An 11,163-nucleotide genomic window follows, 5' to 3' on the forward strand; every position below is an offset into this window, starting at 1 on the left:
GGATCAAGCCCCGCAAAGGGCTCTCTGCTCAGCAAGGAGCCTGCTTCCCTTCCTCTCTCTCTGCCTGCCTCTCTGTCTACTTGTGATCTCTGTCAAGTAAATAAATAAAATCTTAAAAAAAAAAAAAAAGAGTCAGATGCTTAACCGACTGAGCCACACAGGTACCCCAGCCCTTCACCTTGTTAAGACTGTCCTCAACCCTCCTGTCTGCCCTTCTCCAGGGTGGTTTCCCCTGCAGCCATGCCCCTGGCTCCTGTCCTGGTGGCCTCAGTGCTCCCCTCCCCACCAACAGTTTGTGGGACTCTCAGGGGTGGCAGAGTGCAGACAAACCCAAATCACTCCGAAGAGTCAGAGGTACGAGGATAAGCAGTGAATTTCAACGACTACTTTAAGAGGGGCCAAAGGGACCAAAGAATGCGTTACTGATATTTTTGAGCTGTTCGTATGCTAATTTGGATAATGCTTTAAATAAAATAAAAAGTTGCCATATTATTTTATTGTTATTTGGCCAGAAAATGCTGAGAAGGATTTCTTTGCAGTATTTTGTGTTAAGTTTCTTAGAAAATAGCTTTTTAGTCTCATTTAAAAAAAAAAAAAAAGCCAGATAATGAGGAGGGATAATCATCTGCCCCTGGATCTGATCAAAATTCCCCTCGTCTTTAGTACTGTTGCCTTGAAACAGTCACCAAGGCTCTCCGAGCTTCCAGTTTCTCTAGAGGGGCTGAGCTAAATGAACTGTTATATCTCTTCCAGCTATGAAATTCTGTATTTTTTTAAAAATGTTTCTGGGTTTAAACAAGCCTTCTGGAAAACTTCAATAAAAAAACTTTAAACTGGAAACAATTGTAATTGCTCAAATGAACTAAGACACTTATTCCCACTATGTAGATTTGATAAAAGTATACACATGATTTTTTAGCTTTCATATTTTACAAGCGTATAAACACAGCACCAAAATACATATAGATCAAAACAAAACTGGCAATCTTAGTAATAAGATAAAAAATAAGCCTAGCTCTGAAATAGAATGGCAGTGAGTGGTTTTGCCTCTGACTGGGGTAATTCAGGAATTAAAATACTTCACATAATGCAAAAGCCCAGACTATCTTACTATTATAGTTAACAGCATTACTATTAGCAGTAACATTTCTTTTTACCACCTACTATATGTCAAGGGCTAGGTGTTTCACCTCATTTTAGATTTAATGCACCTTATAGCCTACAGGTGTAATTATAATTCCAGATGCAAATAATCAAAGCTCAGCAAGGTTAAGTAACTTGATGAGGTGACCCAGCCAGGGAGCGGCAGGACCAGATCGAGAACACCGGTCGGTCTGAGCGCCTATGCTCTTGACCATGGCCGTAACACTCACTCTGCTCATTCAGTGCCTCCGTGACCCAACATTGTGCCTACCCTAACGTCCAGACCTTCCTGAGCTGACCCCCAAACTACCTCTTCGGAGATGTTTCCCCCGTTCTGTTTTGTAGGCACTTCGGTCATCACTTCCTTTCCCCACCTTTGTGTCTTGAAGTTCTTGGCTTCCAGACCTGTACCCCCCGCCCCTAAACATGTCTCAGATTATCCTCACTGATCACGAAACCAGTCTGCCTTGTCTGGAAGCAATGAGCCCTGGCCCGGTTCTCATGTCAACTTATAGGCTCTTGTGTAGCACGTATCGCCTCGTTTTTGGTGATGTTGGGATTTATCACGGAAACTAGATTTACCACTTCCTCTAGAGAGGAGTCCTTACCTGCAGAATCAATGAAGAGTTCACTTCTGCATCCTTAAAGCATTTAGCACAGGGGAACGTGACTGGTTTAGAACATTAGTCAGAAAGTTTAAACATGAGTATTTTGTTTTAAGTCCTGGCAACACGTCTTGGAAACCCAAGGTGCTCTAGCTGAGGATCCCATGAGAGTGAAACATTTGACAGGGAAACACACACATACTTACACAACACACACACACACACACACACACACACACACACTGTCTCCCTCAAAGAAATTAAGGAAAATAGAAGTAGAAATATGGAAAGCTGAGATTATTTGTTGGTTTTAGCTCATTTTCACTGAAGGATAAATAATGAGAATCAACTTGGGCCCTGGAAGTCTAGGGCTTCCTTTATTTTACATTTTCCATTCTCAAAACAACTACTGATGCCTTGGATAAAAGAGTGTATCTCGTAGTTTCTTAAAATTTCACCAAAGAAAACTCTCTTTAGTATTTTTGCACTTATTTACCTCTCTGGTTAATCTGCAAAACTCAAAGTAAAAATTGTAGCAGTGTCTGCACGGTAAAAACATCCAGACATTTACAGTTGAAGTTCAACTTTTTTTTTTTTTCCTTACCATCAGATTTTAATTAAAAAAGCAGAAAACATGGATCAAATAAACTTTCAGTGTGCACACAGAATTTGTCTGCCCTCGCAGGCTATGGAGTTCTGTCGTGGGGAGCTCTGCGGTCAACTATTTATGGCTCATAACAAAATGTTTGCCATCAAACAATGTCTTGGCTCTGTTTTCTGCCTACAACATGTCTGTTCATCCTAACTGCCGTCCTGCTTCACTTCCCTAGAAACCTCTACAAGAACTGAATCCATTAGCTGTCCACTCCTCCAGATAATAATCTGTCATCATTAAGAAAAAGAAAACCATCTTATCCAAGTGCCCCGGTTTCACTACCTTTCATCACAGCATTTCAGACTGAATCACTATCATCTTGTGGGATTATGTCATTGAGATTCCTTTCTCTTTTAACATCCACATGCATGCATGTAATCAATCATTGTATCATCAATTCTCCCCTCCAAAATTTTCTGGGATTTACTCGTCATTATTCTTACCACCTTCAGCCTAATCCAAGCTGTGGCTTTCCATGGTACATCCAATCTGTAGAGACCTCTGTCAGCAACAATGTGAAAGACAGTCCCTTCAAAGAACATGGTAGTTAACCATAAAAGAGATTCAAATGTAAAATTAAGAAAACAAAGTTAGTTAAAAGATCTACACATCAGGCACATAGTAAGTAAGTAAGTATTTACTGAACGTGGGGATATAATCTATTCATGAATATTTTAATAGAGAGTTAAAAAATACAAATCCAGCATATTCTTACTGTACAATTTCATCTTAAGTTATTCCATGTGATAACTTTTTTGTTTCTAGTTCCTGACTTACTCCATATTTTTACTGTCCAGAAATAGATCTAACAGTTGTGGCCACAGATGGTAAATACTTATCAATTGGAAAATCCAAGATACTAACCATTTCACGAATATTTTTCTAGTAGGTGTTTTTGGAATTGTTACCAATTTACTGGCTTTTGTTTCCTATTCCTCCCTAGTTCATTATTCCCAGATTAGAGTATAGCAGATGGTAGAGATGACTTTTTTTTTTCAGATGTTCTAAATTTTTTTTAAAAACTTCAATTTACAGTTGAGGAAATAATAAATACTCCTGACTACCTTGAAAAGAGTGTTTCATTTCTGTGTGTTAAAGTGGCAAGTCAAGTTTATTCACTAAGATCCGGAACCAATTTACTGTTCTCAAGCTTTTTAAATGCTTTATTTTCTCTAAGTAATACCAGTGTAACAACCGTATACCTAGCATGCCATAATTCCACAGTAGATATGCTGTGTGGATGTACAGAACAACTGCTCTTGAAAAGATGAATTTTTGCCTTCTTTAGCAACAGAATTGATCCTCAATAATACAGAATAAACAGCACAGGGGAGAAATAAGAAAATCTTGTATTTTGTTTGAAGCCATATTCTCCAAAATGCCATCCAGGGCCATGAACCTCAGTCACTGTGTTTGCTCGGCCCTTTCCTTGTGAAATATTCAGAAGATCCTATTTGATGATCTGAGGAAGACTAACCTAGACCTTTATTTTATTGACTTACCAGTGTCAACAGGAGGCATCCTCCAACGAAATTCCCCACTCTACAGTAAAAAATAAATAAAGGTCTAGGGTCAAGTTATTTTATGTTGTCAAATGGTCCAGGATTGCTAAGAGAACACCAGTATGTTTTACAGGATTGAAATATTGGGCTAAGACATATGCAAGTTGATATTTATTGTGTGTTAGATGTCTAATATTAATGTATCTTGTCAATCTTCACCGGAACTCATGAGGCAGGTATTATAATTTTCTGCAGTTTTTAAGATATCAACTGAAGCACAGGGAGTATTTAATTGGCCCAAGATCATCTGACCAGTTAGCAGTGGAGCCAGGACTCAGAGAGCGGGTTTGGCCCGAGAGGCCATGCTCTTCACAAGCCGGGTGGTAATAGCAGCCTGTGAAGGGAGACACAACAGAATCAAAGTAGACTTTGTAGATGCCAGGTAACACAATGTGGCAAGCTAAATTCTGGAAATATGGAAGGGGAGAACCAGATCACAGTGGGGCATGGGGGAAAAGTTAAAATTTGTCTAAAAGGTTAAGGGACCAATGGCTCTGGAGAAATAAAAAAAAAATCCTGTAGTAATGCCATCTTTAAAAGTGTCAGCACCACATATTCATATACGGCTAGCTAAGCTATGTGCTTCATTCCTATCTCAGCAAAACTGTAAGCTAGTAGGTTTCCTGGGTGATTTCCTGTAGGAAGAAAGCTCCAATCTTAGGACCAAATGTAATGCAAAAATGAGATTTTCTTTACAGACTTTCATTTATAAAAATTAATTTCTACCTGATATTACTAGATTGCTTTGAATCTGAATAGAAGGGCTACCCTTAGTTATGTTAGACCTGAACTCACCAGTACAATGGCCACTAGCCATGAGCAGCTATGGTCTTGAAATGCGGCTAGTCCAAATTGAGATGTGTTCCAAGTGTAAAATAGACATTGGGTGTTGAAGGGGAAAAAAGGCATGCAAAATATCTCATTAGTAATGTTTATATTAATTACATGTTGAAACAATAATATTCTGGATATAGGGGATTAAATAAAATATATTATTAATATTAATTTTACCCATTTCTCTTTATTCTTTTTAAAAATGAAGAAATGCTAGAAAACTTAAAATTACATATACAGCTTACATTACATTTCTAGTAGAATGCTTTTGATCCTTTAAGTGTACTTAGTGAATACACTAATATATATTCACATTGTATTACATAATCTGAATCATATGCTAGGATTAAAACTTTTCTTCTGAATTCATATCAGATACAACTTTCGGTTTCTGATTAAATGCACCACATTTACTCAAATGCACTTTTGTTTTCATATTCTGCATTGAGCCGTGAAAAGGGAGCAATCTCATTTTGGTGCCACACTTACAAGACAGTTGCAAAGCACTGGAGCCACCAACTGTTCAAAAGTGGCAACACCCAGCACACTCAAACCTTCACAGATATAGAACTAAAGATCCATGAGAAACACATGTCTATGAAGGAAAAAGTGTTTTAAATAACACATACACAATATGTATGATTTCTATTTTAAGCTGATGTAGTTTTTTCATCCAGCAAAAATATAGTGGCGCACATTTCAGTAAATTCTATTGGGAAAAAATATGGAAATTGCTCAAGAAAAAAATACTGAAAGTATGTAGAAAACTGTATGCAGATTAAAAGATTTCAAATAAGCATTAATGAGTCACATAATTATGCTGTTTGAAAATTTTCATTGGCAGGAATTGGAAAATAAATATTTCTTGTAGCAAATAAAGCAAATCATATGTATTTTTTAAAACATGCTTCTGAGTTTGAGAATATTTTTATGATTTTGAAAAGTTACCTGTAACAATGGAACAGTATGAATATTATAGTTCTGCATGGCCTTTGTGCGTGCAGGAGTGTTGCTAATGAAAGTTATGGGTATTCTCAGTTTCCCAAGTGCTGGTGGGTGCTTCATTCTAGGCCTCGCTCTACAGACACTGAGGCCTGATGTACCCTCTTGGCTCCCACCAGAGATTTCCAGAGTTCCCTGGTTGGTTTGGTGGAAAGTTTTCCAGGCTTGCTTGGCCTGATGAATAAGGAGGTCCATGTCTTCTGCCTGAGGCTAAATAACAGAGGCAAAACAGTCAATTCAGCAAGATTAATCCTTCAAATACCCAACCATAGGTCCAACCATGGAATCTCAGTCCCTCTGTTTGTCTTTTTTGGGTGTTTAACAAGCCCAGCAAAGACGTCATCACAGCTCCAGGCCGGGGGTGGGGTGGGGGAGTCTTCTATGAAGAAGGGCAGGCCATGGCTCTCACCTGTGATGCCTGTAGCCAAAGAGAACCCTGAAAATCTCCGGTATCATCCACATATGAATATAATAACTGCCAAACATTTATCTTATTTTCTACTAGCAAAATGAACCTCAGAAATTTGGTGACATCTGAAAAAAAGAATATACTAGTCACTGTGTTTGGAGAACATCAAAATGAAACATGGCGTATCTGTACTCGTGATGGCTTTAGAGGGTACATTACAAAAAACATGAAGCCTGGTTTTCAAGGGCCATTTGAGGAGAGAAACATGAAAACTGGAAACTTAAGCTCTCCTCATTTTGAGACATATATATCTTTGGGAAAACTGAATAATTTTGATATTTAAAGGGATTTTCTGTGACTTTAATAGTGTGGGATGCCTAGGTGGCTCAGTGGGTTAAGGTCTCTGCCTTCAGCGTGGGTCGTGATCCCAGGGTCCTAGGATCGAGCCCCACATCGGGCTCTCTGCTCAGCAGGGACCCTGCTTCCTCCTGTCTCTCTGCCTGCCTCTCTGCCTACTTGTGATCTCCGTCTGCTAAATAAATAAATAAAATCTTAAAAAAAAAAAAAAAGAATAGTGTGCAATCTTCTCTTTTCCTTTGTGGAGTCAGTCAACCTTCTTAGCAATTTAATGTTTCCGGTTTTCTAATTCTGACCTGAATTATATGATAAATAAATCTTCTTTCAGAAAGTTTCTTAGAACTATCAGTTTCTTAGTGAAGGCCCGTATTCAAATGCATTTAGTATATTTAAAACTAAACACGATCTCAAAGTTTTATTCTGATTATCTTTTAAATGCATACATTTGAAGCTGTCTCATTTGAAAATGTGTTGTTTGTGGTGTAATTTTACATTAAAAATTATTCTTAGAAAAATAACTTGATGTTTATGGGTAACTAACATGTATGAAAGCTTTGTAACATAACATTTGCCATCAGCATACTTTCAAACAGAAAAACAATTAAGTATTAAAGTAAATTTTGCAGGTAGAATAGGTAACCACTCTGTTCAGTGTTCTATAGAAGTGGTAGAGAGGTGATTTTTACCCTAATGGAAACTATAAACTAATTGTGTAGCAAAGACTGACATGTAATATGGAATGAAAATTACAGAGTAAGAGTGGGTGTTAAGCCTTGTAATGAATGCCAGTGGGCTCAAAGAAGTTTTGATGCAGCAAGTAAGTTACCATGAAGAGAAGGGAACTGTGAGAGCTTTAAATAATAAATATAACTTGGACAAATAGAAGAGGGAGAGAAAGATGTTCCAGAAAATGGAAACAAAAAGAAAGAAGATAGAAAAATAGTAATTTGATTTGCCTGTGAAATAATGACAAGAAGCTAAAAGAAAAAAAAATATATATATACACACATATGTATGTGTATATATATAAATTATCATTTATCTTTCAAAATACCTGATTAAAACCATCATCCTCTTAAGACCAGTTATTAGATAATGTTATTAAAATGGCTTAGCCAAATTTAGTCATCATTTTGTGTGTATATACTTAAGCATAATCAAAACAAGTTCTAACACCAATATTTATTTGGATAAATTTTTATTTTATTAATGTTCGTTATTGTTATTTTTCCTTCAACTTAAAATTGAATGAAACCAGGCAGCTCCTGGTTTTTGAACATGGCATTCACAAATATCATCGAAAAAGAATTACTTATTTGGTATTATCTTCAAGATTACAATTTTGCCAAAGACAATTCAACTAGAAGAAACATCCTGCTACTTCAAATGGAGATAAGAATTTGTAGTTGGAACTCATCTGATTTTGTGGGTGAGTGAAAAAGTGCTGCACATCACTGGGCTACAAGATCATAGCTTTCTACAGTGGCATGTTTGAGATCACTTGACAACAAAAATGGCGCCTTGAACTGCTACCTTTCAAGAGGTTTTGTCATAACAAGGCATGTAATATGTGATTGTTGATTTTCCAGAAGAAAAGTCTTCACATACTTAAATGAACCTTTTATAGAAGCTTTACTATTAGGAGGATATAACCAACCCACATTCCAGCTCAGTTTGACAGAGAAGAGTTGACTCATGAATTAGGTCATTTGACAGATATTTTCAGCCACAAGAATAAGGTAAATTCTTTGACTGGAGGCCTTGACATGACATTTGTAGATACTGATGGGGGAAAAACACAACACAAAACAAAACAAACAAGAACACTTACTGTTAGGTACAAGTTGCCACTCTGGAAAGAGATACTGAAAGCAGACAACCTTGTAGATGGTCTAGTGCTGGAAAAAATTCTTCATGCTATGGATGAAAATGACAAGAGTCCTGAAATTTTCAATCTAAACAGAAATCTAGAGACACCTATAAGGAAGAATGAATCAAAAACCACTCCACTGGGCCAAGGGTGCTTTCCAGCCAAGCAGTGCATCCTTCTCCTTGAATATACTTTTTACCTTATTTGATAATTTTTTATTTATTTTCAATATTTGAAAAAATGGAAGATATAATTCTTTATAAATGTTGCTTTGTCATCTGTAAGAAAAAAATCAAATTCTACTATAGTGTATTGTGCTAATCTGTAAAAATGGAAAGTCCTTTGATTTCATTAGATTTCAAAGGACTCAAGACCCATAAATACTAAGAAGCATTGTTTTATAGACATACTACAGACAATGAGGCATATATATTGGTTTTTCTTCAAATATAGTAGAGGTGTTAGTCAAAACTATGTTGCAAGAGACAACTCAAACTAGCTTAAGTAAAAACTGAAGTTTAGTTACTTTAATAAGTGAGATTTTTCATGGTATAGCTGGGTCTGGGATCAAAATGATATAATGGAAGTAGGCTTGTGCTCATTTATTTGCTCTCACTCTCTCTCTCTCTCTACATTGTGGAAAAAATGGCCACCTACAGATTGGTAATACCAACAGAGAGCTGCAGCCCTTACCCTGAAGTTATGAAATTATTGGGTCAAATACTTCTGCTATTCATCATTCTCCCTGAGGCTGGGACAGTTGTCCACTTTTATGATTACAGATAGGTGGAATGATCCCCATTTAACTCAATCCCCATAAGGAAATGGAATTCTCTTACAAATAATAGAGTATTAGAAGTGGAAATCTCCCCATTGTCTACCTAAGAAAAACATGCCCTTTACCCCCGCCTCGGTGTTAACTCAGTATGTTGAACAAACATGACATAAAGGATTGTGATCACAGTGACACTTCAGTTTTGTCCTTTACCTTGGCATTAAAACCTAACTCAGTCAGGTAATCTTCCCCACCTTTAAAGACTATTTGGACAGGTCCATAATTTTCGTGGTCTCTTACTTACAAAAATGGAAAGTTCTTCAGTTACTGTTAGTAGTAAACACAATTTCAATTTAAAAATTAGACACCTGGTACAAAATATTAAACCAAATCTTAAACTTGATTTAGCACTGAACGTTCTTTTTTCCCAAGCTTGGATCTGCTCTCTCTGGAGGCATGCCATGGGGAAGGGAGGAGGAAGGTAGAAGGAAAAAGGGGTGTGTCCTTCTGTTCTCCGAACCTGTCTTTTCTCTCTTCAGAGATTCCTTAACACTATCTCTCTCTTACACTGACTGATCCAGTCAGGTGACTCTTCCAGATGATCTTCTACCATTTTGTTCCATACCCTCAGCCCTATGTATGTTCACCTTCATTCTTTTTTTTTAAATTAATTAATTATTTTCTTTTTAATTTTCAGCATAACAGTATTCATTGTTTTTGCACCACACCCAGTGCTCCATGCAATCCATGCCCTCTCCAATACCCACTACCTAGTTCCCCCAACCTCCCACCCCCCGCCCCTTCAAAACCCTCAGACTTTATCTGCAGAGATTTTCTGGCCCTCACTGGATACGATTCATGACATCCTACATATATCCCACCTCTGGATACGCACCAACCATGCGTATTCATTATCATAATTTAACCTCTCCTAATTAACACTCATGCCAACAACTCTCTCCAATAAAATCTCTTGACCAAATTCCTCTTTACAACACCCTGACTCCTTTTCATATTTCTGAAGGAGCAGGTTTTTAGAAACAGTTCTTTTCTAATTCTACATATGTAAGCTTCATGTGGGCAGAAAATTTTAACTGCTTTGTTGACCACTTCATTCCCCAGCACCCAGAATAATGAGTGGCATGTAACAGGCATTCCATGTTGACTAAATCAATATGAAGTCGGAGACTGTCATTTAGGTAATCTGATGTTGATCACTGGTGCCTCTGTCAAAATGGAGACTGGAAAGATCTAGTTATAACGTCATATTAGACATGCACAAACAATTCCCACATTTCCTCTGCCTCATATAATAAATACAATTACCCTGCTTACAACTGAAAATGCACTTACGCTTTCCCAGAGAGAGAGAACACAAAATCAAATCCAGCTACTGTGTAAAGTGGTCTGTCCAGGAGTTCTGAAGAAGCATACTCTTCTTAGTCCAAGGTGCTTTGTCACGTCTGGCAACACTGGACTAACTTGTAAGTTTAATCACCCTGTGTTCTGGTTATCTATTGTTGAGTTACAAAGCACTCCAAAATGTCATGGTTTAAAATAATCATACTTGTTTTGTTCATAAGCCTGCAATTTGAGAAGGGCTTGGTAGGGGCATGTCATCTCTGCTCCTTTCAAGCTCTAAAGGCTTGAAGGCTGAGGGCTGGCAACATCTGAAGACTCAGTTACTAACATTTGGTTGATATGGCCTCTCGGCTGAGATGGTGGCCAGGATACAGACACATAGTTTCTCATAAAGGTACTTAGCTTCCTCAGAGTATGATGATTTGGTTCAAAGGGTGAGTAGCAAGTGGTCCAGGCAGCGTTGTATCCTTTTTATGTGTAGCCTCAAAAGCCACAGTGTCACCTTTTCCAGGGTTACAGGCTCTCCCAGATTCAAAGAGAGAAAACATCCCTCCTTCAACACACATCTCAATGAACATGTGTCAACACT

The sequence above is a fragment of the Lontra canadensis genome, unplaced genomic scaffold (genome assembly GCF_010015895.1).
Source record: "Lontra canadensis isolate GAN:19392208 unplaced genomic scaffold, GSC_riverotter_1.0 scaffold26, whole genome shotgun sequence".
NCBI lineage: Eukaryota > Metazoa > Chordata > Mammalia > Carnivora > Mustelidae > Lontra > Lontra canadensis.